Consider the following 15,565-nt stretch of genomic DNA (forward strand, 5'->3'; position numbering starts at 1 on the left):
GAAAAAACCCGAAAAATAAAAACCCAAGGTATACAAAACAATCCTGTATAAACAAACAAAAAACAAACTTCTAGGGGTATCACCATACCTGATTTTAAGCTTTACTAAGAGCAATTGTCATAAAACTGCATGATAACCGGGGGATTTAGCTCAGTGGTAGACTGACATAAAACAGAAAAAAAAAAAAAAAAAAAAACCAACCAACCAAACAAACAAACAAAAAACCCTGCATGATACTGACATAAAAACAGAAAGGTATTTAATTGAGACCAATGGAATTTAATTGAGACCCAGAAGTAAACCATTACACTTATGGACACAGCTTTTGACAAAGAAACCCAAATTCTGAATGGAAAAAAGAAAACATCTTCAGTAAATGGCCCATGTCTGATTAGATATCTGCGTGTAAAGAATGCAAATATATCCATATCTATCACCCTGCACAAAACTCAACTCTTACTGGATCAAAAACCTCAACATAAAACCAGATACCCTAAACCTGGTAGAAGAGAGAGTGGGAAATAGTCTTGAATTCTTTGGCACAGAAGGCAACTGCCTAAACAGAACACCAACAGCTCAGGCACTATGATCAGCAATTAATAAATGGAATCTCATGAAGCTGAAAAGATTCTGTGACAATGACAAAAGGACAAAACTGAAGTTTATATAATGGGAAAAGAACTTCACCAACCCTATTTCCAACAGATATCCAAAATAAATAAAAAAAAACTCAAGAAACTGGAAGTGGATGGATACAATATTAACTGAAAATATCAGTGGTCCTCCTATACAAATGATAATAATTGACAAACAAAATATCTTAATTAAAAGTTGTAGTATAGATCTAAACAGAAAATTCTCAACAGAGGGATCTCTAATGAAAGAGATACACTTAAAGAAATGTTCAACATCATTAGTCATCAGGGAAATGCAAATCAAAATATTGCTGAGATTCTGCCTTATACTCATCAGAATGGCTAAGAGCAAAATAGTCAAGGGACAGCTTATGCCGGAGAAGATTTAAAGCAAGGGAAATATTCTTCCATTGCTGATGGGAGTACAAACTTTTACAGTTACTTCAGAAATCAATTTGACAGTTTCTCCGAAATTGGGAATAGTTCTATTTCAAGACCCAGGTATAACACTCATAGGCATACACCCAAATAATGTTCTACCATACCACAAGGATACTTGTTCACCTATGTTTCTGACAGCATTATTTGTAATAGCTAGAAACTAGAAAAGTCCTAGAAGTTCCTCAACTGCAGAATGGGTAAAGACAATGTGGCACATTCAGACAATAGAATGTTACTCTGCTATTAAAAACAATGTCGCCATGAAATTTACAGGAAAATTAATGGTGTTAGAAAAGATTATCCAGAGTTAGGTAAGCCATACTCAGAAAGACAAACATGCCATGTGCTCAGTTATAAGTGGATATCAGTTTTACAGTAATGATCAACAATCTACAGAACAACAACAAAAAAAAAAAACTAAAAAAAAATAACAAGGAGGGCTTAAGGAAGTTGCAGGAATCCTACTGAAGAGAGGAAATAGAGTAGTCATTGTGTGTGTGTGGGTGCAGGGAGGTGGGATTGAATAGGGTGGAAAGTGGAGGTGGGAATAAGAGGGAGTACATTGGTATAGGACAGAATGAGGAAATATTGAGAGGGACAACTGGAATAAGTGAGTGTTGATGCCCCATGCCCGCACTGAGAATCGGCGAAAGCCTGCAGGATTAAAGAAACACACACACACACACACACACACACACACACACACACACACACACACACACACACAGGTTATTCATGTCAAGCCAGAAGAGGAAGTGGCTCCTGTTGCTTTATTCACCAAATATATACCCCAAGTTCACCAGGTAGAAAATGACTGGGAAGCACAGGGAAACCGTGGTTCCAGACTTCTGGTAACAAAAGATCTTACAAAAGAATGGCGAAGTGCCTGGAATTAACTAGGGAGAAATCCAGGAAGACCAGCCTAAATCTCAAAGACAAAGGCCGAGAAGACAAAAGACAGGAAGGAATTGACGACCTCCCAGGTGTGTTGGTTCCAGGCTAGACTGCTCCTTTGTTAGGAACAAAAGGTTTCCACATGCATCAGCAGGGCTCAGCAGGGGTCAAACCCTGCAAGAGACCCAGAAGGGTCTGACAACCGGGGTGAAACATTGCAGGGGACCCAGGAGGCTCTGACAAGTGAGTAGAAACATCTCCCGGGGAAAAAGCTTGAAGCCTACCAAAATGAAAACTCTGAGCAATCTATGAGAGTGACCCTAGCTAAGACTCCTGGCAGTGACGGATATGAAACCTGATATGGCCATACTCCAGAACCAGCGAAGACTTCTAATGGAGGTATTGACAACATTCCAATCACCTAACATTTGACCTAAAATTTGTCTGGCCTACAACTTGTGAAGGAGTAAAGATGGAGCAGAAATTGAAGATAGTGCTAATCAAGGACTGCTCTAGATTGAGACCCATGTCATGAAAGGAAGCTTATTCCGGACACTGTTAATGATATTCCAATATACTTGCAGACAGGAGCCTAGCATAATCCTCATGGGAGAGGCCTCTCCAAGCAACTGATGTAAATAGATGCAGAGATGCATAGCCAACCAAACATTAGTAGGAGCTTCGAGAATACTGTGGAAGAGGGGCAGAAACGATTGTAGGTGTCAAAGGGATCAAGGACACTGTAAGAACATCACTACTATGTAATCAACTATCCTGTCCCATAGAGGCATACAGAGACGGAACCATCAACCACAGAGCATTCATTAGTGTGAGGCAAGTGGACCATGCCACCAGACAGAAGAACAGATTAGGTTCAGCTCAAATCCTGGGCCATCTCAGAATGGTGAACAGAAGGCGTGGAGTCAGCTCCTCGCCAAGCTTTACTCATTCTGGAACATATAGCTGTGATTCCCCACTGAGAGGACCATTGCAGCCATATACCATAAAAACCTGGAGGTCTCCGTGCTAATAAAGTATCTACTAAATCATTATGGAAAACACTGAAAACTTATATCTCCCCAAATGGAAAAGTCAAGGAGAAAAATATAAATCCTGGACCCATAAACCCTAGCACAACTAAGTAAAATGGCATACATAACTTCAACAGATATAGGCAGATCAATAAAGTTAAAGCAGTAACAAAAAACCCTCCCCCAATAGGAAAAAGACTGAGAAAGGACTGACTTTATGTTCCATATTATGTTGTGCATTTAAGAAAGAGAAAGTACTCCTACTCTTCAAATATTTCAAAAAATAGAGAGAGGACTGGAAGAAGGCTAAATAGCATGCATTGCCTCAGTGTCTAAAGTGATGTATTAAGGAAAGAAAGAACTTTGTACTCATGCTCTTGATGAATATAGTTACAAGGCTTCTTAGTAAAACACTTGCATATCGAATTTGAGAACACATTAAGATCACAGACAAGGTCTGAAATGCTGAAAGTCTAAGGACACAGAGGAAGTGTAGGGAGTCGTATTGGATTTGGGCCTGGCCACTTTGTGACTGTATGGCTCAAAGTGGCTACATGACTCTGGGCTGTATGGCCACAGATACTCACCCTTAAGATGACTGCCATAAAGTCTTGAGATTGTTGGACAAAAGCCTCTCCCATGAATTTACGGCACAGGAAGATAACCCAAGCAAATACGAGACATCTCCTGAGCAAACACGAGGTGTCTCCACCGCATGACCTCTTCACCTCCTGCTATCAGAGTACCCTTGTCCCTCCTTCCTTTGAGTTTCACAAAGGTTACTCCCCCTACCTGAAAGCCTTAAAGGCTGTAACGCTCACCCCAATAAACGAGACCTTGACAACAGAACCTTGCTTGGTCTCCTTCTTTTCTCCCCGCCTTGACACTCAGGTAGAGCTTCTTCGGGACCCAGAATAACTGAACCCACTGGATGGTTCAAGGAAGCTCAGCCTGTGCAAAACAAGGGAAATGGAATCAAACCAGTAATTAAAATTAAAGCCAGAAATCACAGAATCATCAAGTAAGCAAAAAAGGCTGGTAACAGTTTTGAACATTTTGTGATAGACATCCTGGAAGAAATTAGGAACAAAGGGAGCATGCAATATCACAAGACTATATATGACCAACTCAAACTTCTATATATAAGTAGGAAAAATTGAGAGCACTTCCTCTGAAATCAACAATGAGACAAGGGTTACCACCTTACCCATTTTAACTCTGTGCCGGTGCTTAGAGTAACTATAGCACAGACTGTTAGTGTTCATTGCGTAAGATGGTTGTATTATCAAGATGTATAAATTGAAGAGAATTCTCATCAAAATTCTCTGCATTAATTCTCTAGAATTATAAAATACATTTTTTAAATTAGTAGTACACACACACACTAAAGACAAATAAGAATAATTTACAAGTATCATATTTATACTACAAAGTTATGATAAATATTGGCAAAGAAACAGAACTAACTGGGCTATATAATGAGTTTAAGGCCAGCCTGCATAATTGGAAGAAACTATTTCCAAATAGAAAGGTAAAAAAATGGTTGGAAAGGTGGCACTGTGAAAGCATTGTGAACCTATGTTCAAGTTCCTAGAACCCATGTGAAAACCAGACATGAAGAAAGTTGATTCTTAGGTATTCTCTAGCTATCCAGCCTATTAAAATGGGGGACGTTAAACTCAGAAATACTATGACTCCTAGGGAATGAGGAATAGAGCAGAATGTCTGAGGTACTCCTCTGGCCTCCATATGCGTACACATTGTTCACTCACAAACACAATCAAACAAATATTATTTTTAAGGGGAAAGGAAACTAGAGATGACATTCAATGGCTGAAAGCTTGTCTGTTTTGTGTGAGTTTCTAGTTTCCAGTTCCCATACTATCAAAGAGTTTACCATAGTACAGAGACATACAGAGGGAAGTAGTAACTTTTGTTCTGGAGGTTCTAAAAAGGAATAATTTAAGAAGGGCAATGTGGTCCACATTTTAACCCAGCAGTCAGGTGGTAGAGTCATGCACATCTTTGAGATTGAGGCCAGCCTGGTCTACAGAGTGAATTCCAGGACAGCCAAGGCTACACATAGAGACTCTGTCTTTAAATAAACACACACACACACACACACACACACACACACACACACACACAAATTTAACTACCAAAAATATATAGGTGAAGCTTGTTATACATTTGTGTTTATTTCATTAATATTAATTTAAAACCTGAAAAGCACTCCTGTTGCAGAGTCTGATTCTTCCCTTTAATTGGGGCAAAGCCCATTTCCAACCACTCACCTCTCTGATCTTATCTGAGTCAGCTTCTTTATGGGCAACTTTTATTGGACGTTTTTTATTGAGTCTTTTCAACACAGATTCTTAGTGTTTGTCAACCTTTAAACCTTAGTTCAGTGGAGGTCCAATAACCTCAAAAGCTACTTGGTATGGTCACATTTTTCTACCTTAAGCTTTGAACTTCTAAGTGAGGGCCGGATCTGCTTCCTTGTATTTGTTGGTCCAGGAATTATATTGAAAATGCAGTCTGCAACTATTAACTCAACAGTCACTCTGAGAGAAATTCCTTTGTGCTCAATGCAGGCAGAGGAACTAGAGGAACACTAATAATCAGGCTGGCTGAAAACCAATCTTTTACATCTAAGAAAACCTTTTCCTTTCTTCTTAAGGAAGGGATCAGTTCCAGAAAAGACAAAGAATCAAAATATGTCATGATTTATCTTCACAGAATAAATATAAAGCTGACTTAAAATATGGTCACAAAGATACTTGCAAATGTAGGAGAGAGGAAAGTGAAATAACATTTTGTATCCAGCTGCATGTCATTTACATTTTTGCTTCCCTAAATTTCAGACAGAAAAAATGAATTTCCACCTAAAACAGGAAAATGCACCGGAAATTGACATTTTTCAATTTCATATGGCAAACCAGGGTTAACCTGAAAAGTACCAGCTGAGATGGCCAAGTTTTTTTTTTTTTTAATTTTGCTTTTTTTCTTTTATAGGATATTTTCTTTATTTACATTTCAAATATTGTCCCTTTTCCTGGTTTCCCCTCCAGAAACCCCCCATCTATCCTCCCACTCCCTCCCGCCTCCCTGCCCTTGAATTCCCCTACATAGGTAAATCAGCCTTTACAGGACCAAAGATCTCTACTCCCATTGATACCTATAAGGCCCATCTTCTGCTGCATATGCCACTGGAGCCATGGGTCCCTTCATGTGTACTCTTTGGTTGGTGATTTAGTCCCTGGGTGCTCTGGGATATCTGGTTGACTGATACTGGTACTGTGGTTCTTCCTATGACATTGCAAACCTCCTCAGTCCTTCCCTGAACTCTTCCATTAAAGACCCAGTTCTCAGTCCAATGGTTGACTGTGAGTATCTGCCTCTACATTTGTCATATTCTGGCAGAGCCTCTCAGGAGACAGCGATATTAGTCTCCTGTCAGCATGCACCTCTTGGCATTCCAAATAGTGACTGTGTTTGGTGAATGCATGTAGGATGGAACCCCATGTGTGGCATTCTCTGAATGGCCTTTCTTCAGTCTCTGCTCCACACTTTGTATTTCCTACTGTGAGTATTTTTATTCCTCCTTCTAAGAAGGGCTGAAGCATCCACACTTTGGTCTCCCTTCTTCTTGATCTTCATGTGGTCTGTGAATTGTATCTTGGGTATTCTGCGCTTTTGGGCTAATATCCACTTATCAGTGAGTGTATACTATGTGTGTTCTTTTGTGATTGGGTTACCTTGCTAAGGATGATATTTTCTAGTTCCATCATTTGCCTATGAATTTCATGAAGCCATTGTTTTTAATAGCCGAGTAGAACGAGTTTTTGATCTTAGCCATTCTGACTGTTGTGTGGTGGAATCTCATGGTTGTTTTGCTTTGCATTTCCCTGATGACAAAGGATGTTGAATATATTTTTAGGTGTTTCTCAGTCATTTGAGATACCTTGGTTGAGAAATCTTTGTTTAGCTCTGCACCCAATTTCTTAAGAGGGTTATTTGGTTTTCTGCATTCTAACCTCTTGAGTTCTTTATATTTATTGGATATTATCCCTCTATCAGATATATAATTGGTAAAAATCTTTTCCCATTCTATTGGTTGCCATTTTGTTCTATTGACAATGCCCTTTTCTTTACAGAAGTTTTTCAATTTTATGAGTTCTCATTTTCTGATTGTTGATCTTAGAGCATAAGCCATTGGCATTCTGTTCAGGAAAATTTCCCCTGTGCCCATTTGCTCAAGGACCTTCCTCATTCTCTCTTCTACTAGATTCAGTGCATCTGGTTTTATGTTTAGGTCCTCTATTTACTTGGCCTTGATCTTTGTACAAGGAGATAAGAGTGGATCAATTTGCATTCTTCTAAAAGTTGACTGCCAGTTGAACCAACATCATTTGTTGAAAATGCTATCTTATTTTCACTGGAGTTTTTTGCTCCTTTGTCAAAAAATCAAGTGACTCTATGTGTATGTGTTCATTTCTGGGTCTTCTACTCTATTCCATTTATATATCGGCCTGTCTCTATACCAATACCATGCAGCTTTTACCACTATTGCTCTGTAGTACATCTTGAGGTTAGGGATGGTGATTCCTGCAGAAGTTCTATTATTGTTGAGAATAGTTTTTGCTCAACAGGCTTTTTTGTTATTCTAAATGAATATGAGAATTGTTCTAACTCTATGAAGAATCGAGTTGGAATTTTGATGAGGATTGTATTGAATCTGTAGATTAGTTTTGGTAAGATAGCCATTTTTACTATATCAATCCTGCCCATCCATGAGCATGGGAGAACTTTCTGTCTTCTACAATTTCTTTCTCCAGGGACTTGAAGTTACATTACTTTGACATTCTCATTAATATTTTAAATTTAAAAGATCCTGTTAAAACCAGAAGGAACTGTAATGGCTGAAAATAATTTACCCTATGTACGTGTAAACCATTGCAGTTGCAAAAACTAGGAACATGCTCTTGGCTGGTGCTGTTCCCAGTTGTGTTTTTCAGGTCTTTCTGTCTCTCTATATATTTTCTTATGAAACATAAGATATTATGCTAACTAGTTGATTATGATTTTTATTTATGACTTCTAGTGAAATATACACACTTAACTTTTACAATAGGAAAAGATGAAGAGGAGACAGGCATTACTTAGTAATCTAGAGAAAAAAGAAAAGTGTACTATTCACCGTGAATAACTGATAATTTTTTTTGAAAACACAGAAGAGAATCCATAACAATTACACCACCCACTCTCAGAGTCATTCATCCAGTGAAAGAGATAGTAATAATCACCAAGGCAACTAGAAAACTAATGAGGGACAATAGCATCTGGATCTAAAATATAAATTGTTATTTACTCTGGGGTTTAGAGAAGTCATAATAAGACTTGAAGTAGATCTTTCAAAATAAACAATCTCATGTGTTCTGTAGAGAGTTCTGCTAGTAGAATGCACAAACATGAGGACCTGAGTTCAAATCTGTAGCACTCCCAACAAAAACTGGGCCTGGTAATGCATACTCATATTTCTAAAGTTGAGATATTTTTATGGAATCAATGAGTTCCCCAAGTTCAGTGAGAGATCTTGTGTCAACAAATAAGGTCTAGATCAAGAGAGAAAAAAACCAAGTAATTGCCTTCTTGCCTCTCTACACATAGAGATACAAGTGCACACATGGGTTCTCAAACAAACATATCCATTCAACAAATACGTGCACACACACACATGCTTTCACATGCACAGAATGAGAGAGGGGGCATTTATGGTTAAATAGTTGAGGGAGAACATAGCACTTGACTTATTATTTGGGTTCTTTGTGTGTTTTGTGGGGAGAGTTGGGCAAGAGAAATCTTAAGAAGCAACTTGGTACATTAGAACAGTGTATTTGAAAAGCCTAGTAATGAGCCTCACTCTGCATGTTATCTTCCATTGCCCACTTCAAATCTCTACAGCAGAATAATTATTTTATTAAAGCAATTTTGACTTTTAAAAAAGTCTGTGTTAATCACCATTGGCTGCAAGAAACTTCATGGTTAAGGTTTGAGATATGAACCGATCTATAGGTATAGCAGGACATCATTAAGGCTTGTTTGTAATACTGTGTTAATTTAGCAGAATAGTAGTGGATTCTCTCCTAAAGGTATGTTTAGGCATGGATTCTTGGCCAAATAATAGTACCAGGTATAAGTTTCATCTTGTTGAGCAGGACTTAACTCCAATCGGAAAGCAGTGTGCAAGTCTTATGAGGGTTGTCATTAATGTACTGAAAGGGCTTTACAATTGGGAAAAGTTGAGATTAATCTTGTCCTGCAGTGTGTATAGCAAATTTCAGCACTATGAAATGTATCCATTTGGAATGAAGCATCCAGGTCAGTACTCATTTTATTTTTCCATGTTTCCAAAGTATATTGAATCTTCAGCAATGGTGATTTTTATCACGACTTAAGTTGATTGCACTCATAGGCACAATGAAAGTAGGAAGTGAAAGTGTAGATATCAAGTGTTTGTCAAAATGCCATTTTTATTTTTTTTCCATTCACAATCCATCTCCTTTAAAGTTTGCTTGCTCTGAAGTTACTTTCTAGCCTTAGGCAGAAGAGTGCTAGTGCTAATAAACACAATTCTAAAATCCCAAGAATAAAAAAAAAAACTCAGTCTCTGACAGACTTTCAGTTCTTACTTAAAAGTCAAGGAATCAGGTGGATTCTGAAGAACAAAACTGTCAAACTTAACACTGACTTTTTCCAGTAAAAGAGAAAGGTCACCAGGAAAGAATGCTTATATTAAAATTGATATCTAGAGCTCATAGATCTAAATGTGGCTCTAACCTTTTACAAAAATAAGCACAAAACAGTATGATGAGGCTCTCCTTTACACTTTCCTCTTCTATCATCACCACTGCAGTGAAAATGTCAGAGACAATATATGGACATTAGTTCTTTTCTAAAGCTTAGACTGAGAAAGATAGAAGAAAATGACCAACATGAAAAATAAAACATTTGATGATGCCCTGATTTTTGGCATGGAAATGATTCTGTGTGTTAGAGCTTATATCAGGTTAGAACTAAAAATGAAATAACATTATCAGCAATGTTGAGTACAATCACCGACGGACCTCAGTGATGACCATTGTCATTTATCTGGTGCCCCAGGTATGTCTATATTCAGATTATCAGGCTAGGGGTACAGAAATGGATATGTGCACAACATTTACTGATTCCCTGGTTCAAACATAAATAGTCATTACTCATTGCTTGCCATATTTTCCATCATGATTTTAAGTACTTTTTATGAGAATTTATTTTGTAATTTATCTTTACAATTGTTTACTTTATAGTGGCTCTTATTCTGTACTTATCTTCAGCAGAAACAAATATGACCACAAACATTAATATAATACGAAGTATTAAAGATTCCAAGAAAAGACTGCACAGAATCTCCAGTATTGAAAAGTGTTTTATGACTTACTGGTTAAAATTGGAATGTGGGGGAAATGCTGCATTAATTTAACTGGAAAGTGTTTCAAGGACACAAGATATGTCATCTTCTCAATGTGTTATAAAGACTGAGGTGGAGAGATGAAACAGAGAGGGAGGGAGTATGGGGGTCGGTAGGCCAGAGGCACACTGACAGTTCAAGGAAGCAATTTATTCTGGAAAATATGGTAGCCCATCTCTAAATGGTAACTACATAATGAGCACATAGATGATGATGCCTTATTAAAAAAGACTGCACACATATTATGGAAATAAGAGAAAGGATAGAAGAGGAGGTAGATGGGGTGGGAGAAGAAGAGTATTAAAAAGGAAGAAATGGGGAGGACATATTTTTTTCTTCATTTATTTCAATATAAAAATCTAATGACAGCAATTATTTCTCATTTTGGAAAAATATATATACACATACACATAAATACATGCATACACATATATACATATACGCATAAGCATACATATATAGATATTCATACCTACATATACACACACACCTATGTCTAGTGCAAGCCTTTAGAAGAGTTTTATATTTGAAATGCTGAGTTTATTTACCATTTACTGTCATTATTATTTCCAGTTTTCTTGTGCTAATAGCTGTATTCAGGGCTTGGCATAAGATAAGCACAGGTTACTACCAAGCTACCTTTCCTCAAGTTGTCTGGAGCCTTCAAAACATTTTATATACTTGTGACATAGCAACCATTAAAGTCACAGTAGTTTCTTCTCCAGAATACATAAAAGCAAAGACATTCTATGTTGAATTAGAAGGATAGGAGTGGAGAATAAAAGAGATTCTGTGGCATCTGGAAGACAAATTCCTTAAAGCTCTATAGCCAGCTAGATGTGTCTTGTCCTAAGACATAGGAACAGGGAACACTTGAGAGTTTGGGTTGTCCACTTAGAAATGTATAAAGTGTCATTTATTTTGAAACAGCAGTATTTTAGCCATTTGGAATCTAATTTCAACTGATAATGACCTTGATGCTATAAGCAATTTTAGCCTAATTCTCACCTTGCTCATTTCCTCATTGAATTCATCCCTCTCAAGTATATGAGTAAAGTAGAAATATGCAAAAAAACAGAAGAGTATTTCACTTTGAATTTGAAAAATCACTTTGAATTCCAAGTATCTTTGATGAGTAAAAGACTCTACAATATCTCTTATCGACTGGATGTGCATTCCTCCTGTTAGAACAGGATAAATGGAGGCATTGTGAAAATAAATGAGGAGACTGACCTATTCAGAAACAGATTGTCCTTAATCAGAACAATGAAGAGCAGCAGTCTCTCTAGAGAAGTGCAGACTTAACACACATGGTGTAGGAGGCTTCAGGGGTTTATAGAGTGAAAAGATTCCATCTGGACTTCAGTCTCCCTCAGCCTCAAAGTGATAAGTAGCAACAGAGCTGGTAAGATGATCATGTCAGAAGCTTCCAGGATCTTAACCACCCCCAGCAGAAAATCATTGAAGTCAACGTTCCTGTACTGAGTTTCTCAGCTCACCTGAGGTGTTCATGTCATTAACCCTTCATTTCCTATCATAAATTCATACCTTGAACTCTTGGCCTCATAGGATGGTTTTTTTTTTTTATAGGCAATGTGATTATCAGAGTGAATATCTTATGACTGGGATTAGTGAACTGTGGGTATTCGTACAGGTATAATGCTAGGAAGTAAACCACACAAAGAGAAAAGTGCAAAAGAAGTGGTAAAGGATGTCAAATGGACGTCTCTGGTTTGCATTGACTCATAACAGTGAATAACACAGACAATTTAATAACATATTGGTAGAGTGAAATATGGTAAGTGGAAGTATTTACATGAAGGAAATAAATAAATTTTCAAAATTTATTTTTAACACTTCCATCTGTCTCTACCTTCAGAGGCAGCTTTAAAATATTTCAAAGACCTTACCGATTTCTCTCTGTGGTCCTCCATGGTACTTCTACTTCTTTATCTGTGATGAAATATATGAATCTGCTGCCGTATTCCTAGAACTACTAATTGGCTCTTCAATTTGTTTTCTCTTTTTAAACCCATGTGGTGAAATATGTACATTTCTTAAAATACTAAAATTTGCCTGGTTCTTGGTTTCACATTGTGACCCAATTTCTTTGTTTAAATGTATGTTTTCTTAGCCAGTCCTGGGCTAATAATCTGCTACTTCTTTCTCAATGCCCTTGATCCTTGAGCTTACTTATTTTTACCAAATAGTAATTGAATGGTGTTTTCTTTTTTAAAAATATTATTTATTTAATGGATATGAGTACACTGTAGCTGTCTTCAGACATATCAGAATAGGGTATCAGATCCCATTACAGATGGTTGTGAGCCACCATGTGGTTGCTGGCAATTGAACTCAGGACCTCTGGAAGAGCCCAGTCAGAGCTCTTTTTTAATTTTTTTCCACAACGAGATTTTTAATTTTTCTCTGTTGAGGAAGAGATTTCAAGGGTGGAGGGTGGGTATGAGGGGAGAGAGATGAGTGGGATTGGGGTGAAGATTACAACGAACCAATAACAAGTTAAGAAAATATTACAATACATCAAACCCAGAATAGAACCCTCATGACAGCTAATATCGTGATGAAATAAGAATGAAATAATTATCTATTGTTTTCTAATTTCCCATCTATAAAATAATTATTAGCCATTTGATGCAAACCCCTTAGCCCACAAACAGAAAACAAGTATATTTATTAGACCATAAAGGTTGTGGGGTTTTTTTCCATCTTTATTAAATTGGGTATTTCTTATTTACATTTCAAATGTTATTCCCTTTCCCGGTTTCCAGGCCAACATCCCCCTAACCCTTCCCTCTCGCCTTCTATGAGTATTCCCCTCCCCATCCTTCCCCCAATAATTCCCTCCCTCAAACAATCTTGTTCACTGGGGATCCAGCCTTGGCAGGGCCAAGGGCTTCTCCCTCCACTGGTGCCTTACTAGGATATTCATTGCTACCTATGAATTTGGAGCCCAGGGTCAGTCCATGTAAAGTATTGTGGTAGTCGCTTAGTCCCTGGAAGCTCTGGTTGGATGGCATTGTTGTTCATATAGGGTCTTAAACCCCTTCAGCTCTTTCAGTCCTTTCTCTGATTCCTCAACGGGGGTCCCGTTCTCAGTTCAGTGGTTTGCTGCTGGCATTCACCTATTTACTTGCCATATTCTGGTTGTGTCTCTCAGGAGAGATCTACATCCGGTTCCTGTCAGCCTGCACCTCTTTGCTTCATCCATCTTATCTAGTTTGGTGGTTGTATATGTATGGGCCACATGTGTGGCGAACTTTGAATGGGTGTTCCTTCAGTCTCTGTTCTAAACTTTGAGGCCACTCCCCTCCTAAGGATATTCTTGTTCCCTGTTTAAAGGAGTGAAGCATCTGCATTTTGGTCATCTTTCTTGAGCTTCATGTGTTCTGTGCATCTTGGGTAATTCGAGCATTTGGGCTAATATCCATGTGTGTTTTTCTGTCATTGGGTTACCTAACTCAGGATGATATTTTCCAGTTCCATCCATTTGCATATGAATTTCATAAAGTCATTGTTTTTGATAGCTGAGTATTATTCCACTGTGTGGATGTACCACATTTTCTGTATCTATTCCTCTGTTGAAGGGTATCTGGGATCTTTCTAGGTTCTGAGTATTATAAATAAGGCTGCGATGAACATAGTGGAGCATGTGTCTTTGTTATATGTTGGGGCATCTTTTCGGTATATGCCCAAGAGAGGTATAGCTGGGTCCTCAGGTAGTTCAATGTCCAATTTTCTGAGGAACCTCCAGACTCATTTCCAGAATGGTTGTACCAGTCTGCAATCCCACCAACAATGGAAGAGTGTTCTACTTTCGCAACATCCTCGCCAGAATCTGTAGTCACCGGAGTTTTTGAACTTAGCCAATCTGACTGGTGTGAGGTTGAGTCACAGGGTTGTTTTGATTTGCATTTCCCTTATGACTAAAGATGTTGAACATTTTTTTAGTTGCTTCTCAGCCATTCGGCATTCCTCAGCTGTGAATTCTTTGTTTAGCTCTGAACCCCATTTTAATAGGTTTATTTGTCTCCCTGCAGTCTAACTTCATGAGTTCTTTGTATATTTTGGATATAAGGCCTCTATCAGTTGTAGGATTGGTAAAGATCTTTTCCCAATCTGTTGGTTGTCGTTTTGTCCTAACCACAGTGTCCTTTGCCTTACAGAAGCTTTGCAGTTTTATGAGATCCCATTTGTCGATTCTTGATCTTAGAGCATAAGCCAATGGTGTTTTGTTCAGAAAATTTTTTCCAGTGCCCATGTGTTCCAGATGCTTCCCCAGTTTTCTTCTATTAGTTTGAGTGTATCTGGTTTGATGTGGAGGTCCTTGATCCACTTGGACTTAAGCTTTGTACAGGGTGATAAGCATGGATCGATCTGCATTCTTCTACATGTTGACCTCCAGTTGAACCAGCACCATTTGCTGAAAATGCTATCTTTTTTCCATTGGATGGTTTTGGCTCCTTTGTCAAAAATCAAGTGCCCATAGGTGTGTGGGTTCATTTCTGGGTCTTCAATTCTATTCCATTGGTCTATTTGTCTGTCTCTGTACCAATACCATGCAGCTTTTATCACTATTGCTCTGTAATACTGCTTGAGTTCAGGGATAGTGATTCCCCCTGAAGTCCTTTTATTGTTGAGGATAGTTTTAGCTATCCTGGGTTTTTTGTTATGCCAGATGGATTTACAAATTTTTCTGTCTAACACTATGAAGAATTGGATTGGAATTTTGATGGGGATTGCATTGAATCTGTAGATTGCTTTTGGCAAAATGCCCATTTTTACTATATTAATCCTGCCAATCCATGAGCATGGGAGATCTTTCCATCTTCTGAGATCTTTGCCATCTCTGCAGTCCTGAATGGTATTTTCTATACTGTTACATACTCATGATCCTTTAGCCCTAAATGCCACTGTATCCTAAGATACCATTTCCCTTCTTTCCCTCTCTCTCTGAGCCAAAAACGTTTGGTTACCAAATCTAGAATTGAATTCTTTAAATTTTTTAATCTATTTAATATGGTCACAGTGATAGC

Source organism: Rattus rattus, chromosome 5 (assembly GCF_011064425.1).
Source record: "Rattus rattus isolate New Zealand chromosome 5, Rrattus_CSIRO_v1, whole genome shotgun sequence".
Classification (NCBI taxonomy): domain Eukaryota; kingdom Metazoa; phylum Chordata; class Mammalia; order Rodentia; family Muridae; genus Rattus; species Rattus rattus.